General features: G+C 44.1%; 1 long non-coding RNA gene across 1 annotated transcript; it reads right to left on the minus strand.

Annotated features, from left to right (window-relative positions):
- Window positions 1-73: 73 nt before the first annotated feature.
- LOC309567071 lies at window positions 74-26,466 on the minus strand. Its single transcript, XR_014225918.1, has 2 exons — window positions 26,372-26,466; window positions 74-282 (listed from the first exon to the last, which is right to left on the minus strand). It is a non-coding gene; the product is annotated as an uncharacterized lncRNA (long non-coding RNA).
- Window positions 26,467-27,067: the final 601 nt, after the last annotated feature.

Below are 27,067 nucleotides of genomic sequence, written 5' to 3' on the forward strand. Positions count from 1 at the left end.
TGTTCTTCCTTCCACCTGGCCGTCTATTTTGTCCAATGTAATCATTTTTTCTGCTTTTATATAAATGTATAGGTTTCTTTTTTCTGTTGTTTAACATCATCATTGTATCTTCATTGGGTTTTTCTTGTTGACACTTTACTATCTTTTTAAAAATGCCCCTTATTTCCAGGATTTCCACATGCTTCATCGGTGAATGTGAATGAGGCAACCACAGTCTGCCGGGGTCACTGAACAAAACCTCTGAGATCAGTCTAGTTGGAGGTTTCTGCAAGGTCTTCATGGCTAGAATTGTAACACAAACAATCATATATACACACTTGTATAAAGTACTCGAAACCCATACTTGAGTAGAAGTGGAAGTGCTCGATCAAAAAGTGACTTGAGTAGAAGTACTTAAGTATTCAACATTTTTTGTTCTTAAGTATTGCAAGTAGTTTTTTTTTTTTTTTTTATTTTGCTACTCAAGTACTGAAAGTAAAAGTACCAGTAGTTTTTAAAAAAAATTGCTACTCAAGTACTGAAAGTAAAAGTACAAGTACTGTGTTATGTAGTTTTTAAAGAAAGAAGTCAAAAGTTTGAACTTCATATTGTTTTTTATTATTTCAAATGATTAACCTAAAGGACAATCACCATTCCTTTGGCTGTACACATGACATTATACACATTTTTTTGAGCTTCATGAAACCTGCCATCTACTGTTCTGACAGTGGTAATTTTTATAATTGTAACGAGTAACTGTGCAGCACAAAAAAAAAAAAAAATATTGGAGTAGAAGGATTGAAATAATCGAAAAAAATGTAGTGAAGTAAAAGTGGAAGTAGGAGAAAAAAATTCTACTCCAGGAAAGTACAGATACCGCCTTTTCGGTACTTAAGTACAGTAGTGAAGTAGTTCTACTTAGATACTATACATCTCTGCATATATATATATACTGTCGGTTATCAGATATACAGGTCTTCCTCAGAACCTAAGACTTGGAACAGGAGTCACAGGGACCTATACAGAGAAGAATGAATATCAATTCATTTTCTGTGTAGGTGCATTTTAGAGAGAATTTGCATATCGAAAATTGTCAATGGGTGCTTCCAAGCTGAATTAGGATTGGCCAGTCCTCCCACAATGCTTATGTCAATTCATCATATCCATGGTAATGTGTACAATATATACAGTGTACATCCTGGAAAACTGGATAATCTGATTGCAAGACTCTCTGCAGATTGTCAGGTGCAGTGGCGGGACAAGGTCATCCAGCGCCCAGGGCAAAGGTGCTAAACTGCACCCCCTTTCCTTAGGCCCCTTTCACACATGGAGTCCGTCGGACGGACTCAGTTTTTCTCAGCGGGGGATCGATCCGTCGATCCCCCGCTGAGCAGGAGGATGACAGCTGTTCTCTGGGCTGTGTGCAGAGACACAGCTGTCAGGTCCCCATTCTTCTCTATGGGGGAATCGGATGGGAACGGACCGTCTGTCCGTTCTCATCCGATCCGCCAGACGGATGGAAAATAGGGTTTCTTTTTTGACAGATCAGATTGGATCGGATGTCAGCGGATATATCTCCGCTGACATCTGATGCCCCATAGAGATGCATGGGGCGTCCAATCAGATCCGCCAAAAAAATTGACAGGTGGATCTGAACGCGGCCTTAAGCCTCGTACACACGCGTCGAAAATCGGCAGGGAATTTTCGTCCAACGACCGATCTGCCGATTTTCGGCTTATTAGTATGATGCTTCCGACAACCGACTCCGACTTTTCGGCCGAAAAAAAATCTGGTGTGCAGGCTATTAAATGTTTGTCTGCCGTCAAAACACGGCCGATTTTCGTGCAGTCAGTACTGATTTTGACAGGGAAAAATCTTATGAGCAAGTCTGGGCATGCTCAGTGAAGAAAAAACACAAAGAAAGCAAACCAACACATGACATCACTTCTGAAGTAGAATTTTGTCGGGCGAGAAAATTTGTGTGCAGTCTAGGCACATTCCAACCAACAAAACACCACTCTGGACAAAAGATGGACGAGCGGTCGGCCGATAATCGTTGCGTGTGTACTAGGCTTTAGGGTTAAGGTCAGGGCACCCCCATCCCTGCAAAAAACAATTGCGCCCAGGGCAGCTGACCCTCCTGCCCACCCCTTGTCCAGGCCCTGGTCAGGTGCATATCAAGGAGAATGAGCAGATGATGTGCACAATCTAGTTGTAAAATATCTGAACCGATGCAAGCCATTATTAATAAGCAGAACCTTGAATCAGTTTAATCATCTCGAATTGCAAGAATTTGCAACATTACAAGAACAATTGTAATTATCATGTTGCTGTGATTGGCATTACAAGTCATAATAAAAGAAACCTTCTGAAAATGCTAGTTGCCTGTCTGTCACGCTTACTCTCTGGCTTTAATGCATTGCGTTTCTGACCTGAAACAGGTGTGCAGATAAGGATTCCCAATTTGTCTGCCATTCTTATTTTGCCTATTTGTTTCATTGTTGTCTTACAACAGTGGTTCTTAACCTGGGTTCGATCGAACCCCAGGGGTTCGGTGAGTCAGTCTCAGGGGTTCGGCAGGGGGGCAACAGGGCAATTGCTCCCTCCGAGAAAATATTACTGATTGTGAGGCCAACCCCTCCCCGGGAAATCAGAGCTGCGGTCGGGACGACTCACAGCCATTACACATAGAAACTTGACACTCCGCCCTCTGTACCTCCCCCAGCAGGTTTCCAGCCTATCTCCTGCAGGCTGCTTGCTGCTTGAGTGGGCGGGATGGGGATGTACCTGACCACGGAGATCGCGCCCGCCTGGAAGAGGGAAGTGTGAGCAGCTGAGCAGAGGGAGCCGAGTGAATGTTCCTGGAGGTAGGCTCAGCTAGCTGTACATGGTGGATTAGTTTGCAAGCACCTCTATGCTAAGTCTGCTGAGTTACTGCAGCTTAGCATAGAGGTGCTGTTAGCTGACAAATGGAAATGCATGTCCTTTTCATTTAGCTCAATAAGCATTGTGAATGCCCCCTGGTGTGTGCCCTCCTGATACCCCATGGTATGCCCTCCCAACACCTCCCCCCCAGTGTGTGTCCTCCTGACACCCCATGGTATGCCCTCTCAACCCCCCCCCCAGCATGTGCCCCCCTGACACCCCATGGAATGCCCTCCCAACACCTCCCCCCAGGGTGTTCCCTCTTGACACCCCATGGTATGTCCTCCCGACCCCCCCAGTGTGTGCCCTCCTGATACCCCATGGTATGCCTTCCCAACCCCCCCCCCCCCCAGTGTGTGCCCTCCTGGCTCCCCCAGTGTGTGCCCTCCCAACCACTGATGTGTGCCCTCCTGACACCCAGTGTGTGGCCTCCTGACTCTCCACTGGTGTGTGCCCTTACTACCCTCCCCACAGTGTGTGTCCTCCTGACCCTCCCCCCCCCCAGTGTATGCCCTTCCAACCCCCTGGTGTGTGCCCTCATAACCCCCCGGTGTGTGCCCTCCTGACCCCCCCCCCAGTGTATGCCCTCCTGACCCTCCCCTGGTGTGTGCCCTCCCAGCCCCCTGGTGTGTGGCTTTACTGATCCCTGTACACTGTCCTATCCTCTGTCCTGTCAACTCCTGTCCTCTGCCCTATTCTCTGTACACCGTCCTACAGCCTACTGACCACTCTATCCTTCCCTACAATCAACTGACCCATATAGACTGCCCTACATGCTACTGGCCTCTGTACACTGCCCTACATCCTACTGACCTTTCTACACCGCCCTAAAAACTACTGTCCCCTATACACTGCCCTACATGCTACTGACCTCGCTACACTGCCCTACAAACTACTGAGCACTGTACACTACCCTAAAAACTACTGACCACTGCACACTGCCCTACAAACTACTCACTACTGCACACTGCCCTACAGCCTACTGACCTCTGTACGCTGCCCTACAGCCTACTGACCTCTGTACGCTGCCCTACAGCCTACTGACCTCTGTACACTGCCCTACAGCCTACTGACCTCTGTACGCTGCCCTACAGCCTACTGACCTCTGTACGCTGCCCTACAGCCTACTGACCTCTGTACGCTGCCCTACAGCCTACTGACCTCTGTACACTGCCCTACAGCCTACTGACCTCTGTACGCTGCCCTACAGCCTACTGACCTCTGTACGCTGCGCTACATACTACTGACCTCTGTACATTTTACTTTGTATGATACGTTAAATTCAGTTCTGTAAACAACACCTTATTTTCTGGTAGTGCCCCTCCCGAGACTAGACTCATAAAATCATATTTTATTTTTCCAATTAAGAAGGGTTCGGTGAATGCGCATATGAAGCTGGTGGGGTTCAGTACCTCCAACAAGGTTAAGAACCACTGTCTTACAACATACGTTTGATCACAGCCCCCCACCCACCCCCAAATGGAAAAAACAAAACTCTTACAAAAGGATGCTAAAGCAGAGGCATTGTGGGAATGTCTTGGGAAGTAGAAAGAAGTCGCCACATCTTAGATGTTTTTTGTTTTTTTTCCTACAATACCAAATTTTTGAACACACATTTTTTTAGGAGTTTTTTTTTATCTCGGGCGAAAACTGTCAAATTTTTGAACACACTTTTGTAGCAAATTTTTAATTTTTTTTTAATCTCGGGTGAATCCTGTCATTACATCATGCAAGGTTCGCTTAAAGCGTCTCTGTGTAATTCCAACAACACTGTAACAAAGTCCGATACAATAAAGTGCAGAAAGTAAACCTGTATAGTAAAACCGGATAGAATGATCAGAGAAAATCTCAGAGGCACCTGTATAGGTTTTTCAGATAATTTTTTATGTATTTATTTCAAGGTTTGCTTAAAAGCGAAGTTCCACCCAAAAGTGGAAGCTCCGTTTATCTGCTTCCTCCTCCCCCTCTGGTGCCACATTTGGCGCCTTTCAGGGGGGAGGGGGGGAACGGGTATCTGTTTTTGACAGGTACCCATCCTCACTTCCAATAGACCCAGACACGGCCCCCACCTTGGAAGTTCATCCCCCCTTCTCCTTCCTCCGCCGCAGGGCCAGTTACAGAGCGCAGCGCGCTACTGCGCATGCGCAGTAGGGAACGGGCTGTAAAGTGGCGGCAGCACCCAAGAGCCAATCTGAAATTTGGCTGGGGTGCTAACAACGTGGACAGGTAATTGTCCATTTTTGCTGTGGCATATATACAGCCTTAAGTGGCTGTATGCCCTTAGTCAGTTAGGGGATCGGGGGGGGGGGGGGGGGGGAATGTGGCTCGACTACCTGATTTTACTGCCCTCTGGCTTCGAACAGTAGTATAAAATGACAGCAACTTTGTAACAAGTAGTAATGTAAAGCTAGTGAGAGATGAATAATCAATCAGCCTGCCATTGCTGACCTGCTGCAAGTCAGCACCTACAGTATTTTTTTTTTTTTTTTTTGTGGGGGGGGGGGGGCGGAACTCCGCTTCAAAGTCAGAGAAAGTCAGGCAACTAGCACTATTGTCACACAATGGGCGGGCTCGGGGCGCACTGCTCTGCGTCCAGGGTCCACCCTTTTCTGCGGCTCAGTGGCGGTGCGATGCCGGCCTGCCAGCATAGATGAGAGGGAGAAGAGAAGGATCGGGAGCTTGGGCAAAGCGGTGTCACCCTCCCCCCGGTGGACACCCTGGTGCGGTCTGCCCCCCCCCCCCCCGCACGCCCCTTGTGACACCCCTGAGTTGAGCCTCATTCCCCGCTCCCCTGATCCCCTAACTGACTAAGGGCATGTAGCCACTCAGGGCTGTATATATGCCCCAGCAAAAATTAAACTGCATGTCACAGTAGATGGCAGTACCACCAAATGTCACTCGTTTTGAGGGTTGAAATAGGCAATGGGGTGGTGTCATATCTCCTCCTCAATACCTATCAAACTGATCTGAAAGGCGATCCATTGCAGATCGCTTTTCAGAAGAGTGGCAATGTATGCCACATGTGTAAATGAGCCCTTTTGGTCTTGTCAACTTCAGAAAAAAGGCAGGAAGACCAACAAGTGTTTTTCTTGAGATAAAAAGGCACTGTGACGCTAATCAAGCCTATTGTAAAAAATATTATGTGGCTGGAGGGCTTTGGCCAGCAGGTGGCAATATAAGCAAAGCCTGTACTAAACCTTGCCAGGTTTTATATAACATATCATTAATATAGGTAACAGTTGTGATTTCTGTTAATTAGACAAATAAAGAGATTATTTCACTCAGGAAAGTCTGTAAGTGTTTTTTGTTTTGAAATACAGTCAGCATAACGAATGTGCTCAGTGTCATTCTTCCGGCTTGCTTACAGCAATGGAAATGCAGACAATTAACTTTTTAACCTGCTGCAATCAGCCAGATTGTTAGCCATGAAATCTGCATTAAAATTAGCAAAGGAAATAAAATTGGTTGCTATGACATAAAGCTTTTTTTTTTTATCTGCTTAATATTATTCACACTGCAAATAGCTGAAATAGGTTGTTGCCATCGCGCGTCACGTCACCTACAAATGGAGCTGAAGGTACAGCTAAGGAAAGCACATTTCTATTATTTATGATCAGCAAATGTATTCAGAATCTCATGGCTGTATTGAGGGATTCTGCAGCCCTGGCAGCACAGGAATAATCACTCTTTTTTTCTACAGGCTCCCCCACCTTTGTCATCAATCATTTAAGGCCCTAAACACATGGGCCTGATTTAGTATTAGCATGTAAATATTCCTCTAATGAGCACCATATAGTAAGCATATACAAAACATATGACAAGCTCTACTCTGCTTTCTTATAGCCGTTAACGTAAGGTGACCAGATTTTTAAAATGAAATCCGGGGACATATATATATTATTATATTATTTTTTTTTACTAGTAATTGTGGCAATAAGCAACCTATAGCGGGACTGCGATGCTGCGGCGGACAAATCAGACTCTGAAGGCCCGTACACACGTACCGATCGTCGTCATACAAACGTCGGCGGACGAAAGATCTGCCGATTGTACGCTTGTTAGTATGGTGCCTCCGACAGCTGTCTGCGCACATTCTGCGGACAAGAGTCTTTCTTGCAAACATAAAAATTTTTGTATGCCGACACCAGAACGGACGATTGTTCGCCTGTCAGTACAGAAATCAGCCGACAGACCGCAGATTTGCAAGACTGGGCATGCTCAGAAAAGAAAAAACACAGGGAAAGTTAACCATTACATGACATCACTTCTGCAGTCAGCTGAAGTCGGCGGACAAAATTCTTGTGCTGTCTTTGCACTTTTCAACAGACATCGACATCCCGGGGAGAAAAGACGAACGTTTTTATGACGACGATCGGTACGTGTGTACGGGGCTTTACACTTTGTGGGAACCAGTGAGACTAATACAGTAATCAGTGCTAAAATATGCACTGTCACTGTACTAATGACACTGGCTGGGAAGGGGTTAACACCAGGAGCGATCAATGGGTTAAATGCGTGTGTAACAAGTGTTTTCTGCGCTTACTGTCTTCGAAATTGCTCGTTCAAATCCAATCCGTGGACAAAACTGGGGACAGACTTGGTCCGGGGACAATGTCCTCAGTCTGGGGACGTCTGGTCACCCTACATTAACGTAAACTTCCTAACAACAATGCAGGCAGTTTGTTTAAGAGGACACTGGGGTTGATTTACTAAAACTGGAGAGTGCAAATCTGATGCAGTTCTGCATAGAAACCAATCAGCTTCCAGTTTTTTTTGTCAAAGTTTAAATGAATAAGCTGATTGGCTACCATGCATCACCAAAATGTGCACTCTCCAGTTTCAGTAAATCAACCCCAATCTTATCTTAACCATTAGCTTTGTATTACAGCCATGGGAGTGCTGATTGGTTGCTAGAACACTGGTGACCAGGTTACAGCATCGTTGGTTGCTGTACCGGCGTCCTAGCAACCATGCTGGCAGTTTGTTTAGGAAAATGCTGGGGTTGATTTACTAAAACTGGAGAATGCAAAATCTGGTGCAAATGTGCATGGTAGCCAATCAGCTTCTGGCTGGGGGTTTTTTTCTTTGTACACATATACACGAGTAGGTTTTGCCGCCGTCCCTTATAGAATTCTGTTGGGGGTTGCTGGTGCCTCAAACCAAAACATGTGGGACTTTATGGGCAGGTGGATGGTTGGTTCAACCAATGAATCAAATACGGTGTAAAAAATACACAATTTATTACAAAAAATAATAATAATAAAAATAAATGATAACAAAAATATTACAAATTCTGTCACAATATGGGGGTGATCAATGTGCTTGGGGAAAGAGACCCCAAGTGTGAGAAGGTAAGAGTGATTCAAGGGAATCAGTGACAGTGGTGCATTTGGTGACTTTTTAACAAGGATTTCCCGTTTTCCAGTGTGATGTTAAACGGAAGGTTATTCCCAGGAAATTCCCTAGTCGCTGACGCGTTTCGGCTCTCTCACGGGCCTTTATCAAAGCGTTCAGTCACTCAGTCAAAATAAATCTATGAAAACAATATACAGGATTATTTAAATCCTATAGGAATATCATATAACATCATGAATTACTTCAAGAAGTTTTAAAAGGTACATACACGGGTATAGCTATCATCCTGCGCAGAACTCTCATCACCAATCACAGTCACAACGGGAATATATATCCTGCATATAGCCTGGGAGGGGAGGGGGAATGGCAAAGGTGTTAGAAAGGTGAGTTGGTACTATCAAAGTAAAGAAAAGGCAATGTCTTGAACTTACAATTTGAGTAAGCTGCTAGGGTGGACGTCCTCTGTATTACTGGAAAGAGGAGGGGGGGGAGGGAGGGAAGATTAGTCCTTCCCTTTCTTTACCACCAGGTCCTTGGTCCGTAGTATCTATGTATGTATAATAAGCCTGTTTTACCAGTATGCCATGGCTATATATTGCCAAAAATCCCCCAAAGAGTGTGGTTAACATCTTTATTACCAGTGCTTGGTGACAGTATATTGAGTGATGTGCCAAAGAAAAATGAGTCCTGAATGACTCATTCACGTTCCACAGGAACACTTACGTTTAAGGGTTAAGTCCATGGGGTAGGCGCAGGTCCGGTCTGTCCTCTCTCCTCTGCTTGTGAGGAGTGAAGGCTGACTCGTATTCCCCGGCCTTTTGTAGTCCTTCGCGCATGCGCAGTATGCGCTGCACGTAATCGGATTACGGGAGCGTTGACGTGGCACTCATCCCTGCGCCTGCGCCGGATGGGTGCGCGCGCAGGTTCAGGCCCGTTGTTAGGGACGCTCCTTACGGCCGCCAGCACAGTGGGAGGGACCGTCCTCTCCCCGAAGGGATTGGTTCGTCCCGATCAGCCCCTACGCTATGCACGAAGGGGCTTGCCGTGCTGGGTGTGACTGCGGGGGGAACGAGAGGTGCTATCTGCAGAAAAACAGCTAGTATCCGCGTGTGTGCCATAAATGTTAACAATATGGGTATAAAGCTGAAATCACTGAATATTTATATGACATATATTGAAGTGCAATGATAAAATACATGAGGAATATAAAAACAACAATAGGTAATGTTTTGAAGCAGTTGTGCAGTACCCCACATCAGGTACTTGGGGGAGGGGGGAAAAAAGAACAGTCCCATTCGCGGGGCAATCCCAGGGTCGCACCAGATCATGTTTTAAAAAGGAATCGAGTCCTGGGCACCATTTATTAACGAACGTTGTTAATGGATCGACTGTAAGTGAATAGGAGGGTTGATTTGCTCCTCCATAAATAGGCATGACAAGGAAAGATATTTGGAGGAGGGCGGGTGGTGGATACATAATGAGTAGGGGGAAAGGTTTGTAAGGCAGATGGATGAATGGATCAGTCAGTCTTGCCTGATGCAAACCCCTCAAGGAATGGGCGGAAGCTCTCATTTTCGTTTAGTCCAGGTGGTTTAGTCGCCCAAAGGCGTCTAATCCACCTCATTTCCATTTGTAACAATTTCTTATTCCAATCCCCCCCTCTATGTGGTATATGGATCCTTTCCAGTGCCATAAAGGTCACTTTTGGCATTCTATTTTTGTGAAAATGTGCTACGTGCCTGCCAAGGGGTACATAGAAGTTGCATAGTAACATGTTATTGATATGTTGGTTGACACGTTTTCCAAATTCTTGTTTGGTTTTTCCTACATAGTAGGATTCGCATTGGCATCTCATAAGATAGACCACCCCTCTTGTCCGACAGTTGACGAAGTGTCGGGGTTTGAAGAGTTCCCCATTGGGGAGTGTGGTATTAACACATCTCTGTATGACATTACATTGCCCGCAGCTGCCACAGGGGAATGTGCCCATTTGCTTGCAAGGATCCTTTCTCGTGTCTTTATACTCACTGTGTGTGAGTGCTTGTTTCATGGATCCTGCTTTCCTAAAGGTTATTTGCGGGTATTCAGGTATAAATGGTGTTATTGCGGGGTCCTCTTTGAGGATCAGCCAATGTCTTGCAATAATGTTCTTTATTTTGGGGTGGTCGTTCGTGTATCTTGTTATAATCCTGGTCTGATTGTCTTGTTCCTTTGACTTCTGTTTATTTTTGTTTTTAAACAGAATGTCCTGTCTTCCCTGTTTTTTAACCCTATTGAAAGCCTTTCTCAGGGTTGTCTTAGTATAGCCTCTTTTTAGAAGTCTCGCAGTAAGTGAATTAGCTTCTTTTTGATAGTCTTGTTCTTTTGTACAGTTCCTTTTTAACCTAAGGAATTGACTATAAGGGATTGACTTCTTGAGTGCAGTAGGATGGAAACTAGATGAATGCAGTATTGAATTGCCGGCAGTTTCCTTCCGATACAAGGTTGTTTTTAGGAGTCCATCCTTATCCTTCATAATCCATATGTCCAGGAAGGGGATTTTTACTTGGTCTTAGTTGAGGGTGAAGAACATATTATAGGTGTTGTTATTCATGGCCTGGAGGCATTCTTGAATCATGCTCTCCGGTCCGGTCCATATAATAAAAATATCGTCTATGAACCTTTGCCAAACGATAATGTTGTTTGCAAAGGCGCTGTTTTCCTCATTGGCTAAAAATTCCTGCTCCCATGCTCCAAGATACGTGTTGGCATAGGATGGGGCACAGCTAGTGCCCATTGCGACACCACATGTCTGCAAGTAATACGTGCCATTAAAGACAAAGAAGTTGTTGTTCAAAATATAGTCCAGCATCATCACTATGAAGTCATTAAATTTTTTGTCATGTCCGCTCTGTTCTTCCAGGGTTTGCTTGATAACTTCAATTCCTTTCTTGTGTGGGATGTTATTATACAGTGCTTCGACGTCAATGGTTATGAGAAAGGCATCATTTGGTATTGTGATGCCATCGATGATCTGGAGAAGATGTGCCGTATCTCTTGTGTATGAGGGTAGTTTAGTTACATGCGGTCTTAGGTATGCATCTATAACTTTGCTAGTGTTCTCTGTCAGGTTGCCATTCCCCGATATGATTGGCCTACCTGGGGGGTTGTTTCTATCCTTATGGATTTTTGGTAGTGCGTAAAATGTTGGGGTTCTTGCATGTTTGGTTCTAATGAACTGCCACAGTGTTTGCGAGATCATCCCTTGATTTAGGGCCCCATCGATTTTTTTATAAAAATCCTCTTTGAAAGTCTCTACCATGATTGGCAATATTTTTCTGTAACATCTTGTATTGTCAAGTATCTTCTGGCACATTGCTTTATAATCCTCATTGTCCATGAGCACAATGTTCCCCCCTTTATCTGAGGGTTTGATCGTAATTGATTCAATGCTCTCTAGTTCCTTTAAGGCAATTTTTTGCTCTTTAGTGAGGTTTTGTGTGGTATTCTTCCCCTTCAGTTTCTCAAGCTCTTTGGTTGTCTCTCTGACGAACAGAGCTATTGATGGATTCTCATTCAGAGACGGAAAAATGTGTGATTTCTTTTTGAAGGTAGGGGGTTCAACCTTTGATGTTCCTTCTGCTTCTTCGTCCTCACTCCTTCCCTGTGTCTCCTCTTCTGTCCAGTCATCTATTCCTCCTTCCTCTAGTAAGAGGTTCAAGTCTCTAATGGCCCGAAATTCCGCTGCTGTCAGGCTTGTTTGTGGTGTTTCAGTAGTGGTTTTCTTACTATATTTGACTTTAAGAAGTAAATTTCTGGCGAAAAGATTCAAATCCTTCACTATTCCAAAATTGTCCGTGCCTCTATTGGGGCAAAAGGAAAGGCCTAAAGATAGTACTTCCCTCTGATATTTGGTAAGTATGTGTGTAGATAGATTAATAATTGTCATGCCTTCATGGTCCATGATTTCGTCCTGCATTATTTTGTTGAAGGTTTGGTCCTTTTCTTTGCCCCTAAAAAAGCCTTCTGTGGCTTAGGATTCCCATCTTTGGTCTGTTGGGACCTGGTAAAAATTTGGTGATGTTTTTTTGGAGCAGTGGTGTCTTCATCTGGTGCTAGACTCATTTCAGAGGTTCCTGGTTCCTCCACATCTTGTGAGGATTGATCATTGTTATCCTCGATATCTTTTTGTTGATTCGCAGGGGTTTTATTGGGGCCTCTGCGACGGTATGGCTGTTGTTCCGCTCCTGATGTGTACGCGGATGAGTCTGATGAGTATTGTGGGCCAGTGTTTCTTGGTGTTCTATGGGGAGCTCTCCTTGGCTGCCTGGTGTTTGTCCATTTGTATGCGCGATTTTGAGAGAAGGCATTTTTATCTCTCCAATATTTCCGTTCTTTTTTCTTGAGTAGTTCCTTACTGAATTCTTCAATGTGCTCTTTTAACCTTTTTTCCTGTTCACTATATAGTGATGCACTTCTCAATGGGTTCAGTTTTTCATAAATCAATTTTATATCTTCGTCTAGGTTTTTCATTTGTCTTGTGTATTCCGTTTGTAGAAGAATCATCAGTTTCTTTGAACATTCATTTAGAATCTCTTCCCATTCTTTCTTCATTAGTGTGGTTATGTTGTCCATCGTGGGGAATATCTGGATTCTAAGGCCGACTGGGTTTATATTTTCACTTACATATCTTTCAAAGGTTTTGATGTGCCAAAACAGGGCTGATTTCCGTTCAAGGTGTCTCTTTAATGTGTTAAATAGTGCTAGGACGTCCGATTCCTGTTGTTCATGGCCTTGAAAGCTCTTCTGGATGTCCAGCATTAGACTGTTCCATTCGTCTCCTATCAAATTCCCAGTGGGGGGGTCCTCCGTTTCAGGAGTGGTCATGGTCTCTCACTTTAATAGAGAGAATTTGATAGGAGACGAATGGAACAGTCTAATGCTGGACATCCAGAAGAGCTTTCAAGGCCATGAACAACAGGAATCGGACGTCCTAGCACTATTTAACACATTAAAGAGACACCTTGAACGGAAATCAGCCCTGTTTTGGCACATCAAAACCTTTGAAAGATATGTAAGTGAAAAAATAAACCCAGTCGGCCTTAGAATCCAGATATTCCCCACGATGGACAACATAACCACACTAATGAAGAAAGAATGGGAAGAGATTCTAAATGAATGTTCAAAGAAACTGATGATTCTTCTACAAACGGAATACACAAGACAAATGAAAAACCTAGACGAAGATATAAAATTGATTTATGAAAAACTGAACCCATTGAGAAGTGCATCACTATATAGTGAACAGGAAAAAAGGTTAAAAGAGCACATTGAAGAATTCAGTAAGGAACTACTCAAGAAAAAAGAACGGAAATATTGGAGAGATAAAAATGCCTTCTCTCAAAATCGCGCATACAAATGGACAAACACCAGGCAGCCAAGGAGAGCTCCCCATAGAACACCTAGAAACACTGGCCCACAATACTCATCAGACTCATCCGCGTACACATCAGGAGCGGAACAACAGCCATACCGTCGCAGAGGCCCCAATAAAACCCCTGCGAATCAACAAAAAGATATCGAGGATAACAATGATCAATCCTCACAAGATGTGGAGGAACCAGGAACCTCTGAAATGAGTCTAGCACCAGATGAAGACACCACTGCTCCAAAAAAACATCACCAAATTTTTACCAGGTCCCAACAGACCAAAGATGGGAATCCTAAGCCACAGAAGGCTTTTTTAGGGGCAAAGAAAAGGACCAAACCTTCAACAAAATAATGCAGGACGAAATCATGGACCATGAAGGCATGACAATTATTAATCTATCTACACACATACTTCCCAAATATCAGAGGGAAGTACTATCTTTAGGCCTTTCCTTTTGCCCCAATAGAGGCACGGACAATTTTGAAATAGTGAAGGATTTGAATCTTTTCGCCAGAAATTTACTTCTTAAAGTCAAATATAGTAAGAAAACCACTACTGAAACACCACAAACAAGCCTGACAGCAGCGGAATTTCGGGCCATTAGAGACTTGAACCTCTTACTAGAGGAAGGAGGAATAGATGACTGGACAGAAGAGGAGACACAGGGAAGGAGTGAGGACGAAGAAGCAGAAGGAACATCAAAGGTTGAACCCCCTACCTTCAAAAAGAAATCACACATTTTTCCGTCTCTGAATGAGAATCCATCAATAGCTCTGTTCGTCAGAGAGACAACCAAAGAGCTTGAGAAACTGAAGGGGAAGAATACCACACAAAACCTCACTAAAGAGCAAAAAATTGCCTTAAAAGAACTAGAGAGCATTGAATCAATTACGATCAAACCCTCAGATAAAGGGGGGAACATTGTGCTCATGGACAATGAGGATTATAAAGCAATGTGCCAGAAGATACTTGACAATACAAGATGTTACAGAAAAATATTGCCAATCATGGTAGAGACTTTCAAAGAGGATTTTTATAAAAAAATCGATGGGGCCCTAAATCAAGGGATGATCTCGCAAACACTGTGGCAGTTCATTAGAACCAAACATGCAAGAACCCCAACATTTTACGCACTACCAAAAATCCATAAGGATAGAAACAACCCCCCAGGTAGGCCAATCATATCGGGGAATGGCAACCTGACAGAGAACACTAGCAAAGTTATAGATGCATACCTAAGACCGCATGTAACTAAACTACCCTCATACACAAGAGATACGGCACATCTTCTCCAGATCATCAATGGCATCACAATACCAAATGATGCCTTTCTCATAACCATTGACGTCGAAGCACTGTATAATAACATCCCACACAAGAAAGGAATTGAAGTTATCAAGCAAACCCTGGAAGAACAGAGCGGACATGACAAAAAATTTAATGACTTCATAGTGATGATGCTGGACTATATTTTGAACAACAACTTCTTTGTCTTTAATGGCACGTATTACTTGCAGACATGTGGTGTCGCAATGGGCACTAGCTGTGCCCCATCCTATGCCAACACGTATCTTGGAGCATGGGAGCAGGAATTTTTAGCCAATGAGGAAAACAGCGCCTTTGCAAACAACATTATCGTTTGGCAAAGGTTCATAGACGATATTTTTATTATATGGACCGGACCGGAGAGCATGATTCAAGAATGCCTCCAGGCCATGAATAACAACACCTATAATATGTTCTTCACCCTCAACTACGACCAAGTAAAAATCCCCTTCCTGGACATATGGATTATGAAGGATAAGGATGGACTCCTAAAAACAACCTTGTATCGGAAGGAAACTGCCGGCAATTCAATACTGCATTCATCTAGTTTCCATCCTACTGCACTCAAGAAGTCAATCCCTTATAGTCAATTCCTTAGGTTAAAAAGGAACTGTACAAAAGAACAAGACTATCAAAAAGAAGCTAATTCACTTACTGCGAGACTTCTAAAAAGAGGCTATACTAAGACAACCCTGAGAAAGGCTTTCAATAGGGTTAAAAAACAGGGAAGACAGGACATTCTGTTTAAAAACAAAAATAAACAGAAGTCAAAGGAACAAGACAATCAGACCAGGATTATAACAAGATACACGAACGACCACCCCAAAATAAAGAACATTATTGCAAGACATTGGCTGATCCTCAAAGAGGACCCCGCAATAACACCATTTATACCTGAATACCCGCAAATAACCTTTAGGAAAGCAGGATCCATGAAACAAGCACTCACACACAGTGAGTATAAAGACACGAGAAAGGATCCTTGCAAGCAAATGGGCACATTCCCCTGTGGCAGCTGCGGGCAATGTAATGTCATACAGAGATGTGTTAATACCACACTCCCCAATGGGGAACTCTTCAAACCCCGACACTTCGTCAACTGTCGGACAAGAGGGGTGGTCTATCTTATGAGATGCCAATGCGAATCCTACTATGTAGGAAAAACCAAACAAGAATTTGGAAAACGTGTCAACCAACATATCAATAACATGTTACTATGCAACTTCTATGTACCCCTTGGCAGGCACGTAGCACATTTTCACAAAAATAGAATGCCAAAAGTGACCTTTATGGCACTGGAAAGGATCCATATACCACATAGAGGGGGGGATTGGAATAAGAAATTGTTACAAATGGAAATGAGGTGGATTAGACGCCTTTGGGCGACTAAACCACCTGGACTAAACGAAAATGAGAGCTTCCGCCCATTCCTTGAGGGGTTTGCATCAGGCAAGACTGACTGATCCATTCATCCATCTGCCTTACAAACCTTTCCCCCTACTCATTATGTATCCACCACCCGCCCTCCTCCAAATATCTTTCCTTGTCATGCCTATTTATGGAGGAGCAAATCAACCCTCCTATTCACTTACAGTCGATCCATTAACAACGTTCGTTAATAAATGGTGCCCAGGACTCGATTCCTTTTTAAAACATGATCTGGTGCGACCCTGGCATTGCCCCGCGAATGGGACTGTTCTTTTTTCCCCCCTCCCCCAAGTACCTGATGTGGGGTACTGCACAACTGCTTCAAAACATTACCTATTGTTGTTTTTATATTCCTCATGTATTTTATCATTGCACTTCAATATATGTCATATAAATATTCAGTGATTTCAGCTTTATACCCATATTGTTAACATTTATGGCACACACGCAGATACTAGCTGTTTTTCTGCAGATAGCACCTCTCGTTCCCCCCGCAGTCACACCCAGCACGGCAAGCCCCTTCGTGCATAGCGTAGGGGCTGATCGGGACGAACCAATCCCTTCGGGGAGAGGACGGTCCCTCCCACTGTGCTGGCGGCCGTAAGGAGCGTCCCTAACAACGGGCCTGAACCTGCGCGCGCACCCATCCGGCGCAGGCGCAGGGATGAGTGCCACGTCAACGCTCCCGTAATCCGATTACGTGCAGCGCATACTGCGCATGCGCGAAGGACTACAAAAGGCCGGGGAATACGAGTCAGCCTTCACTCCTCACAAGCAGAGGAGAGAGGACAGACCGGACCTGCGCCTACCCCATGGACTTAACCCTTAAACGTAAGTGTTCCTGTGGAACGTGAATGAGTCATTCAGGACTCATTTTTCTTTGGCACATCACTCAATATACTGTCACCAAGCACTGGTAATAAAGATGTTAACCACACTCTTTGGGGGATTTTTGGCAATATATAGCCATGGCATACTGGTAAAACAGGCTTATTATACATACATAGATACTACGGACCAAGGACCTGGTGGTAAAGAAAGGGAAGGACTAATCTTCCCTCCCTCCCCCCCTCCTCTTTCCAGTAATACAGAGGACGTCCACCCTAGCAGCTTACTCAAATTGTAAGTTCAAGACATTGCCTTTTCTTTACTTTGATAGTACCAACTCACCTTTCTAACACCTTTGCCATTCCCCCTCCCCTCCCAGGCTATATGCAGGATATATATTCCCGTTGTGACTGTGATTGGTGATGAGAGTTCTGCGCAGGATGATAGCTATACCCGTGTATGTACCTTTTAAAACTTCTTGAAGTAATTCATGATGTTATATGATATTCCTATAGGATTTAAATAATCCTGTATATTGTTTTCATAGATTTATTTTGACTGAGTGACTGAACGCTTTGATAAAGGCCCGTGAGAGAGCCGAAACGCGTCAGCGACTAGGGAATTTCCTGGGAATAACCTTCCGTTTAACATCACACTGGAAAACGGGAAATCCTTGTTAAAAAGTCACCAAATGCACCACTGTCACTGATTCCCTTGAATCACTCTTACCTTCTCACACTTGGGGTCTCTTTCCCCAAGCACATTGATCACCCCCATATTGTGACAGAATTTGTAATATTTTTGTTATCATTTATTTTTATTATTATTATTTTTTGTAATAAATTGTGTATTTTTTACACCATATTTGATTCATTGGTTGAACCAACCATCCACCTGCCCATAAAGTCCCACATGTTTTGGTTTGAGGCACCAGCAACCCCCAACAGCCAATCAGCTTCTAACTTCAGCTTCAAATAGGCTTTAACAAAAAAAACCTGAAGTGCCGGTTCACACATATGCGATGTCAGACTTTGCATGTGATTTGCAGCTTACTGCTCTGCAAATCACATGCAATGTCTGTGCGTTGCAAATTCAGGCATACAGATTGTATGGCTGAATTTGCATCGCATTCAGACCAAAGTCACACAGGACCCTTTTTTTGGTCCGCACCAGAATCGGATTCATGTCCAAATTGACAGTTCGCACTGCGATATGCAAACCGATCTGGGGGTTTCATTACCTTTGTATTGACACCCCCAGCGATTCGCATATGGCAGTGTGCACTGCCTGAGAGTCGAGTGCGATGCGGGAACCCACAGTGGATTCGCAGGGTTCACGCATCACATATGTGTGAACTGGCACTGAAGCTGATTGGTTGCTATGCAGAGCTGCTCCAGATTCTGCACTCTCCTGTTTTAGTAAACCAGTAAAATTGTAATCTGGTTGACTAAAGATTTTAGATGTAATTGATGAAGTAAGATGGATAGGGGATGGCGCTGTTCCTCAGAAATGAGCACTCTATCATTATTTTTTACCGACGCACTTCCGGTCACGGCAGAACCAACGACGTCACTTCCTGTAATCCGTGGAATGCACGCCGGCGGCGTTCCCGGAAGTATCCGTGGGACTGTTCTTTCCTTTATGTGTGCCTCTAACTTTATTTTGTAAGTACAATCATTAAGTGGAAAATAAAATCTCTTTTTGCGGACTTCACTATGTCGGATATTTATTTTCTTTGAGCTGCGCTGAGGAATTTACATCAAAATGGTCCTAAAGTGTTCACTTGGAGGAGATTTTCTGTGGATCTATAACAAAGTCCATTTGACCTTCTATGAGGGTCCATCGCTTCTGGTGAGTGGGGTCCCAGAGGGGATCGAGACACTTTTGCACTGATTGCGTTTTGGAGCACCACAGCACTTTTGATTGCAGCACTTCAAGCACCTTTCATTATATTTTTTGCACATTATATATTTTTTCCACATTATACTGGACTACTTTCAGCACTTTTTAATATATTTATTGTACATTATACTGGATTATTTTTGCAAAATTTACGCTCTTTTTTTGTTTATAGCGCATGATCAAAAAATCGCACAGGTGATCAAATACCACCAAAAGAAAGCTCTGTTTGTGGGAAAAAAAGGACGTGAAATTCATTTAGGTACAGCGTCGCACGACCGCGCAATTGTCCGTTAAAGTCACACAGTAAAAATTTGCAAAAAACCCCCTGGTCAGGAAGGGGGTAAAATCTTCTGGGGCTTAAGTGGTTAAAGCGGAGTTCCGGCCACAAAATCAACATTACGATTTTTTTTTTTTTGTTTACTTACCTTGTTATTGAAGGAAAATATACTCACCTTTCTTACACTTCCTCCCTCTGCGACCGCGGCCCTCGCTGTCACTTCCTCTTTGCATTGATTCCTGGGAGCTGAACGTCATCACTCCCAGGAATCAATGCGCCGGCACCGACCTGCTCGTCACTTCCGGTGCGGGCGCCTCATTCCCTGCTAAACAGATTCTGGGCAAGCCCAGAAGCTGTGGAGGGATGACGCGCCCGCTTTGGAAGTGACGAGCGGGGCCGGTGTAGGCGCATTCTGGGAGAAGAGGACACGGCAGAGGACGCAGAAGAGGACGCGCTGGCTTCAGCTGCCCACATCCGAGATGGCAGAGCTGGAGAAGAAATTTTCAAAGTGAGTATTTCTTTTAAAAGGTAAGTCCCACCCGGGACAGTTCAGAGGCTATTCATTGTGGAATGTACTAGCCCTGACTGTCCCGGGGGTATTTTTAGCTAAATTTAACCCCCATGGCCGGAACTCCGCTTTTAAAAAAGTATTCATACCCCTTGAAATTTTCCACATTTTGTCATGTTACAACCACAAATGTAAATGTATTTTATTGGGATTTTATGTGATAGACCACCAAAAAGTATCACATAATTGTGAAGTGGAAGGAAAATAATAAATGTTTTTCAAAATATTTTACAAATAAATATGTGAAAAGTGTGGTGTGCATTTGTATTCAGCCCTCATTACTCTGATACCCATAACTAAAATCTAGTGGAACCAATTGCCTTCAGAAGTCACCGAATAAGGAAATAGAGTCCACCTGCGTGTAATTCAATCTCCATATAAATATTGTTGTTCTGTGAAGCCCCCAGAGGTTTGTTAGGCCCCTTTCACACATCTATTTTCATCCATCTGTTGACGAATGAAAAATGTACATCAATGCATTCTATTGAAAAATGGATGACAACGGTAGATCATTCATTTACATCAGTTTTCATCCGCTTCTGTCAACATCCGTTTTTTTGAACGGATGAAAGCCCTATTTTTCATCAGTCAAAAACTCGGTTCGGACGAAAAACAGATGACAAAGGATGAAACAAAAAGCATTACGAAGGCCAAGGAACACACCAGACAGGTCAGGGATAAAGTTGTGGAGAAGTTTAACAGAGGATTAGGTTTTAAAAAAATATCCCAAGCTTTGAACATCTCATGGAGCACTGTTCAATCCATTATCCAAAAATTGGAAAGAGTATGGCACAACTGCAAACCTACCAAGACATGGCCATCCACCTAACTGACCGGCCAGGGAAGGAGAGCATTAATCACTTCCCACCCAAGGATGTACCCGTATGTCCTTGGGTTTCAGTGGGTATACCCGGATGATGCCTGCACCTACAAGCATCATCCGGATACCATTGCTTGCAGCCGGCAATCTCCTTTCAGGCAGAAGTGACCTGATTGGCTAATTAGCCACTCGATCACTTCTGCGGGTGGCGGAAGGGGGTCCCACCCAGCCTTTCCCCAGGGCTATCTGGTCCCATCCCGGAGGCCGGGAGCGATGCGACCAGCGGCGATGGCTGTCTGGGACAGAGAGAGAGGAACTGATGTTATTCCCCTCTCTCTGTAACCTTAGAAACCGGGAGCGACAAGTATTGGTCACTTCCTGTTCCACCCCTTTGTTTACCTGGCCACCAGCAGCCAGAGAAGCAGCCGATCGGACTGATCTCTGTCTGATCGGCTGCATGGGGGGCCAGAGGAGAGATTTGGGGTCTAATAGACCCCAAATCTTTCCATAAAGAGATAAAGAGGACCTGTCACAGTCCATGCTATCATAAGGGATTGTTGTTCATCCCTTGTGATAGCAATTAAGTTTGTACAAAAAAAAAAAAAAATTAAATAGTGTAAATAGCAATTTGTATAAAATAAATAAATAAAATAATTAAAAAAAATCTAAAGCGCCCGTCCCACGCGTTATGCGCAAATGCGAACGCATACATTACTCCCGCACGCATATGTAAACGGTGATCGCACCACACGTGAGGTATTTTCGGGAACGTGAGAGCGAGAGCAATGATTCTAGCACCAGACCTCCCGTGTCACTCTAAACTGGTAAACTGTAGGCGTTTTTTAAGCGTCACCTATGGAGAATTTTAAGCACCATAGTTTGCCACCATTCCATGGGCAGATGCAATTTTAAAGCGTGACATGTTAGGTATCTATTTACTCAGTGTAACATCATATCTCACATTATGCAAAAGAAATTGGGCTAACTTTATTGTTTTTTTTTTTTATTATTCATGAATGTATTTTTTTTCCCCAAAAAATTGCATTTGTAAAACCGCTGCGCAAATAACGTGTGAAATAAAAATTACAACACACGCCATTTTATTCTACAGAGTCTCTGCTTAAAAAAGTATATAATGTTTGGGGTTTCTAAGTAGATTTCTAGCAAAAAAAAAAAAGTAGAATTTTACATGTAGGAGCGAGGTGTCAGAATTGGCTTGGGAAGAAGGTGTTTAATCAGAGAAGCAGCCAAGAGGCCCTTGGTAACTCTGGAGGAGCTGATGAGATCCACAGCTCAGGTGGGAGAATCTGTCCACAGGACAACTATTAGTCGGGCACTCCACAAACCTGTCCTTTATGGAAGAGTGGCATGAAGAAAGCCATTGTTGAAAGAAAGTCATAAGAAGTCCCGTTTGCAGTTTGCGAGAAGCCATGTGGTGGACACAGCAAACGTGTGGAAGAAGGTGCTCTGCTCAGATGAGGCCAAAATTTAACTTTTTGGCCTAAAAGCAAAACGCTATGTGTGGCGGAAAACTAACACTGCCCATCAACCTGAACACACCATCTTCTTCAGCAGGGACAGGGAAGCTGGTCAGAGTTGATGGGAAGATGGATGGAGCCAAATACAGGGCAATCTTAGAAGAAAACCTGTTAGAGTCTGCAAAAGACTTCAGAGTGGGGCAGGGGCAGAGGCAGAGGCGTAACTAGAACCTTCAGGGCCCCGATGCAAGAAACCATGAAGGGCCCCCCAGACCCCTGGCCGGGGCCCTTCCCTTCAAGCCCGGGGCTCTTCCCACTAATCCTGGGGCTCTTTAATCTCATTGCATGGCCTTTTATTATGGTCCCGCATCAGGATCCTTTCACAAGTTCTGCAGTGGGCCCCCTTCCTGCAATCTTGGGGCCTCCCCACAGTGGTGAAATGCCAGGGCCCGGTCGCAAGTGTGACCTTTGAGATCCTAGAAGTTCACCCACTGGTTTGATACCGGGCCCCCTGGAGCATGGGGCCCGGTAGCGATTGCAACCCCTGCAACCCCTGTAGTTACACCCCTGGGCAGAGGTTCACCTTCCAACAGGGCAATGACCCTAAACATACAGCCAGAGCTACAATGGAATGGTTTACATCAAAGCATATTCATGTGTTATGGCAAAACCTGAAAATTGCTGTTCACAGACGCTCTCCATCCAATCTGACAGGGCTTTAGCTATTTTACAAAGAAGAATGGTCAAAAATTGTATCCTCTAGATGTGCAAAGCTGGTAGAGACATCCCCATAAAGACTTAGAGCTGCAATTGCAGGGAAAGGTGGTCCTACAAAGTATTGATCCGGGGGCTGAAAAAAAATGCATGCCACACTTTTCAGATATTTATTTGTAAAATTTTTGAAAACCATTTATCATTTTCCTTCTTCTCCACAATCATGTGCCACTTTGTGTTGGTCTATCACATAGGTTGGCAACCCGCGGCTCCGGAGCCGCATGCGGCTCTTTTGAACCTTTGCCGTGGTCACTGCATTGTAAGGGGCATGTATGCTGGTCACTACATTGAAAGGGGCATGTATGCTGGTCACTACATCGTAAGGGGCATGTATGCTGGTCACTACATCGTAAGGGGCATGTATGTTGGTCACTACATTGTAAGGGGCATGTATGCTGGTCACTACATTGTAAGGGGCATGTATGCTGGTCACTACATTGTAAGGGGCATGTATGCTGGTCACTACATTGTAAGGGGCATGTATGCTGGTCACTACATTGTAAGGGGCATGTATGCTGGTCACTACATTGTAAGGGGCATGTATGCTGGTCACTACATTGTAAGGGGCATGTATGCTGGTCACTACATTGAAAGGGGCATGTATGCTGGTCACTACATCGTAAGGGGCATGTATGCTGGTCACTACATCGTAAGGGGCATGTATGCTGGTCACTACATTGTAAGGGGCATGTATACTGGTCACTACATTGTAAGGGGCATGTATACTGGTCACTACATTGTAAGGGGCATGTATACTGGTCACTACATTGTAAGGGGCATGTATACTGGTCACTACATTTTAAGGGGCATGTATACTGGTCACTACATTTTAAGGGGCATGTATGCTGGTCACTACATTGAAGGGGGCATGTATGCTGGTCACTACATTGTAAGGGGCATGTATACTGGTCACTACATTGTAAGGGGCATGTATGCTGGTCACTACATTGAAAGGGGCATGTATGCTGGTCACTACATTGTAAGGGGCATGTATGCTGGTCACTACATTGTAAGGGGCATGTATGCTGGTCACTACATTGAAAGGGGCATGTATGCTGGTCACTACATTGTAAGGGGCATGTATGCTGGTCACTACATTGTAAGGGGCATGTATGCTGGTCACTACATTGTAAGGGGCATGTATGCTGGTCACTACATTGTAAGGAGCATGTATGCTGGTCACTACATTGTAAGGGGCATGTATGCTGGTCACTACATTGAAAGGGGCATGTATGGTGGTCACTACATTGTAAGGAGCATGTATGCTGGTCACTAAATTGTAAGGGGCATGTATGCTGGTCACTACATTGAAAGGGGCATGCATGCTGGTCACTACATTGAAAGGGGCATGCATGCTGGTCACTACATTGTAAGGGGCATGTATGCTGGTCACTACATTGAAAGGGGCATGTATGCTGGTCACTACATTGTAAGGGGCATGTATGCTGGTCACTACATTGTAAGGGGCATGTATGCTGGTCACTACATTGTAAGGGGCATGTATGCTGGTCACTACATTGAAAGGGGCATGTATGCTGGTCACTACATCGTAAGGGGCATGTATGCTGGTCACTACATCGTAAGGGGCATGTATGCTGGTCACTACATTGTAAGGGGCATGTATACTGGTCACTACATTGTAAGGGGCATGTATACTGGTCACTACATTGTAAGGGGCATGTATACTGGTCACTACATTGTAAGGGGCATGTATACTGGTCACTACATTTTAAGGGGCATGTATACTGGTCACTACATTTTAAGGGGCATGTATGCTGGTCACTACATTGAAGGGGGCATGTATGCTGGTCACTACATTGTAAGGGGCATGTATACTGGTCACTACATTGTAAGGGGCATGTATGCTGGTCACTACATTGAAAGGGGCATGTATGCTGGTCACTACATTGTAAGGGGCATGTATGCTGGTCACTACATTGTAAGGGGCATGTATGCTGGTCACTACATTGAAAGGGGCATGTATGCTGGTCACTACATTGTAAGGGGCATGTATGCTGGTCACTACATTGTAAGGGGCATGTATGCTGGTCACTACATTGTAAGGGGCATGTATGCTGGTCACTACATTGAAAGGGGCATGTATGCTGGTCACTACATTGTAAGGGGCATGTATGCTGGTCACTACATTGTAAGGAGCATGTATGCTGGTCACTACATTGTAAGGGGCATGTATGCTGGTCACTACATTGAAAGGGGCATGTATGGTGGTCACTACATTGTAAGGAGCATGTATGCTGGTCACTAAATTGTAAGGGGCATGTATGCTGGTCACTACATTGAAAGGGGCATGCATGCTGGTCACTACATTGAAAGGGGCATGCATGCTGGTCACTACATTGTAAGGGGCATGTATGCTGGTCACTACATTGAAAGGGGCATGCATGCTGGTCACTACATTGAAAGGGGCATGTATGCTGGTCACTACATTGTAAGGGGCATGTATGCTGGTCACTACATTGTAAGGGGCATGTATGCTGGTCACTACATTGTAAGGGGCATGTATGCTGGTCACAACATTGAAAGGGGCATGTATGCTGGTCACTACATTGTAAGGGGCATGTATGCTGGTCACTACATTGTAAGGGGCATGTATGCTGGTCACAACATTGAAAGGGGCATGTATGCTGGTCACAACATTGAAAGGGGCATGTATGCAGTGTTATATTTGTTTTAAATGTCGCAATAGTTTTGCGGCTCCCAGTTTTTTTTTTCCTTCGGAAAAAACGGGTCCAAGTGGCTCTATTTGTCTTAAAGGTTGCAGACCCCTGGTCTATCACATAAATTCCCAGTGAAATACATTTACGTTTTTAGTTGTAACATGACAAAATTTAGAAAATTTCAAGAGGTATGAATACTTTTTCAAGGCGCTGTATATTTATCCCAAAAGCCTCCCGATACATCGGAGGCAGTTCCGAAAAGCTTCCGATTCCAACTGCCAGTGCGTGGCCCTACCCATCTATGAATAGGTCTAGCACATCCACTAGCCCAGCCATTGCATCAAATGGCGACAGAAAACTGCCAAGACATCATCAAGGTCATCATCTTCCTTTACAGCCTACTAACCAATATAAATTCTCACCTAACCTCATGGTAGGAAGAACCGTGATATTTCCCCAATATGTAATCCGACATGACAAAATAAAAGACAAAGAAAATGCCTATTCTAAAGATTGTAGGCATAGTGCTGCTCTCCTATTCTGCTGCTTAGGGTATAGACCCACAATGGCATTCTACTCAATATAAACTTGGAGTTCTAATTAAATTGTCAGTCTAGACTTACCTGCGCCAGCTCCAAAGACATAACTCCCCAGACAGCAGAGAACAAACCTACACAGGTACATCCCGCCCGATGCTGTCCTCAGCATGTCACCCAACATGGGCTTCTCTCAGTCACTCTGCTGTCATCTCATTGTCAGCCGGATCCTTATGTGAACTCCACTGTAAAATCTCAACAGCTTCTGCTATGTTCTCAATCCAGTCTTCATCTGTAATTATAATTTCTGCCTATTTCAGTCTGTGAGAACTGATATTGTGGTTCCACCACCAGCATCTATTTTAGTTTTGCCTTTACTTGTTACTTTATGAATAACTAGCATAAACTGATTCAATAATAATCTCATGCATCCTGCACCTATGACAGCCAATAGCAAATCAGCTTTCAACATTAGTGTGATCTACTAAAATGTGCTTTGCTGTGAGCTATACTGACCATTAGTGATCGACCGATATTGTTTTTTTATTGCCGATATCGATATTTTGGTCATCACATATCGGTATCGGTCGTTATCTGCCGATATTTTTGGACATTTTTATTTTTTTCTACACAGGTACTCTTGTGGAGAGATCTGGGGGGTCTAAAAGACCCCCAAACTCCTCCTCTGCACTTAAAAGCATTCAAAACGCCAAGTTTGTCTGTTTTGAATGCTGTCATTTTTTTTTTAATTTGGCGCCGAGTACCCGGAAGTGATGTCATGAG

This window comes from Pelophylax lessonae (assembly GCF_965119305.1).
Source record: "Pelophylax lessonae genome assembly, chromosome: 11".
Lineage (NCBI taxonomy): Eukaryota > Metazoa > Chordata > Amphibia > Anura > Ranidae > Pelophylax > Pelophylax lessonae.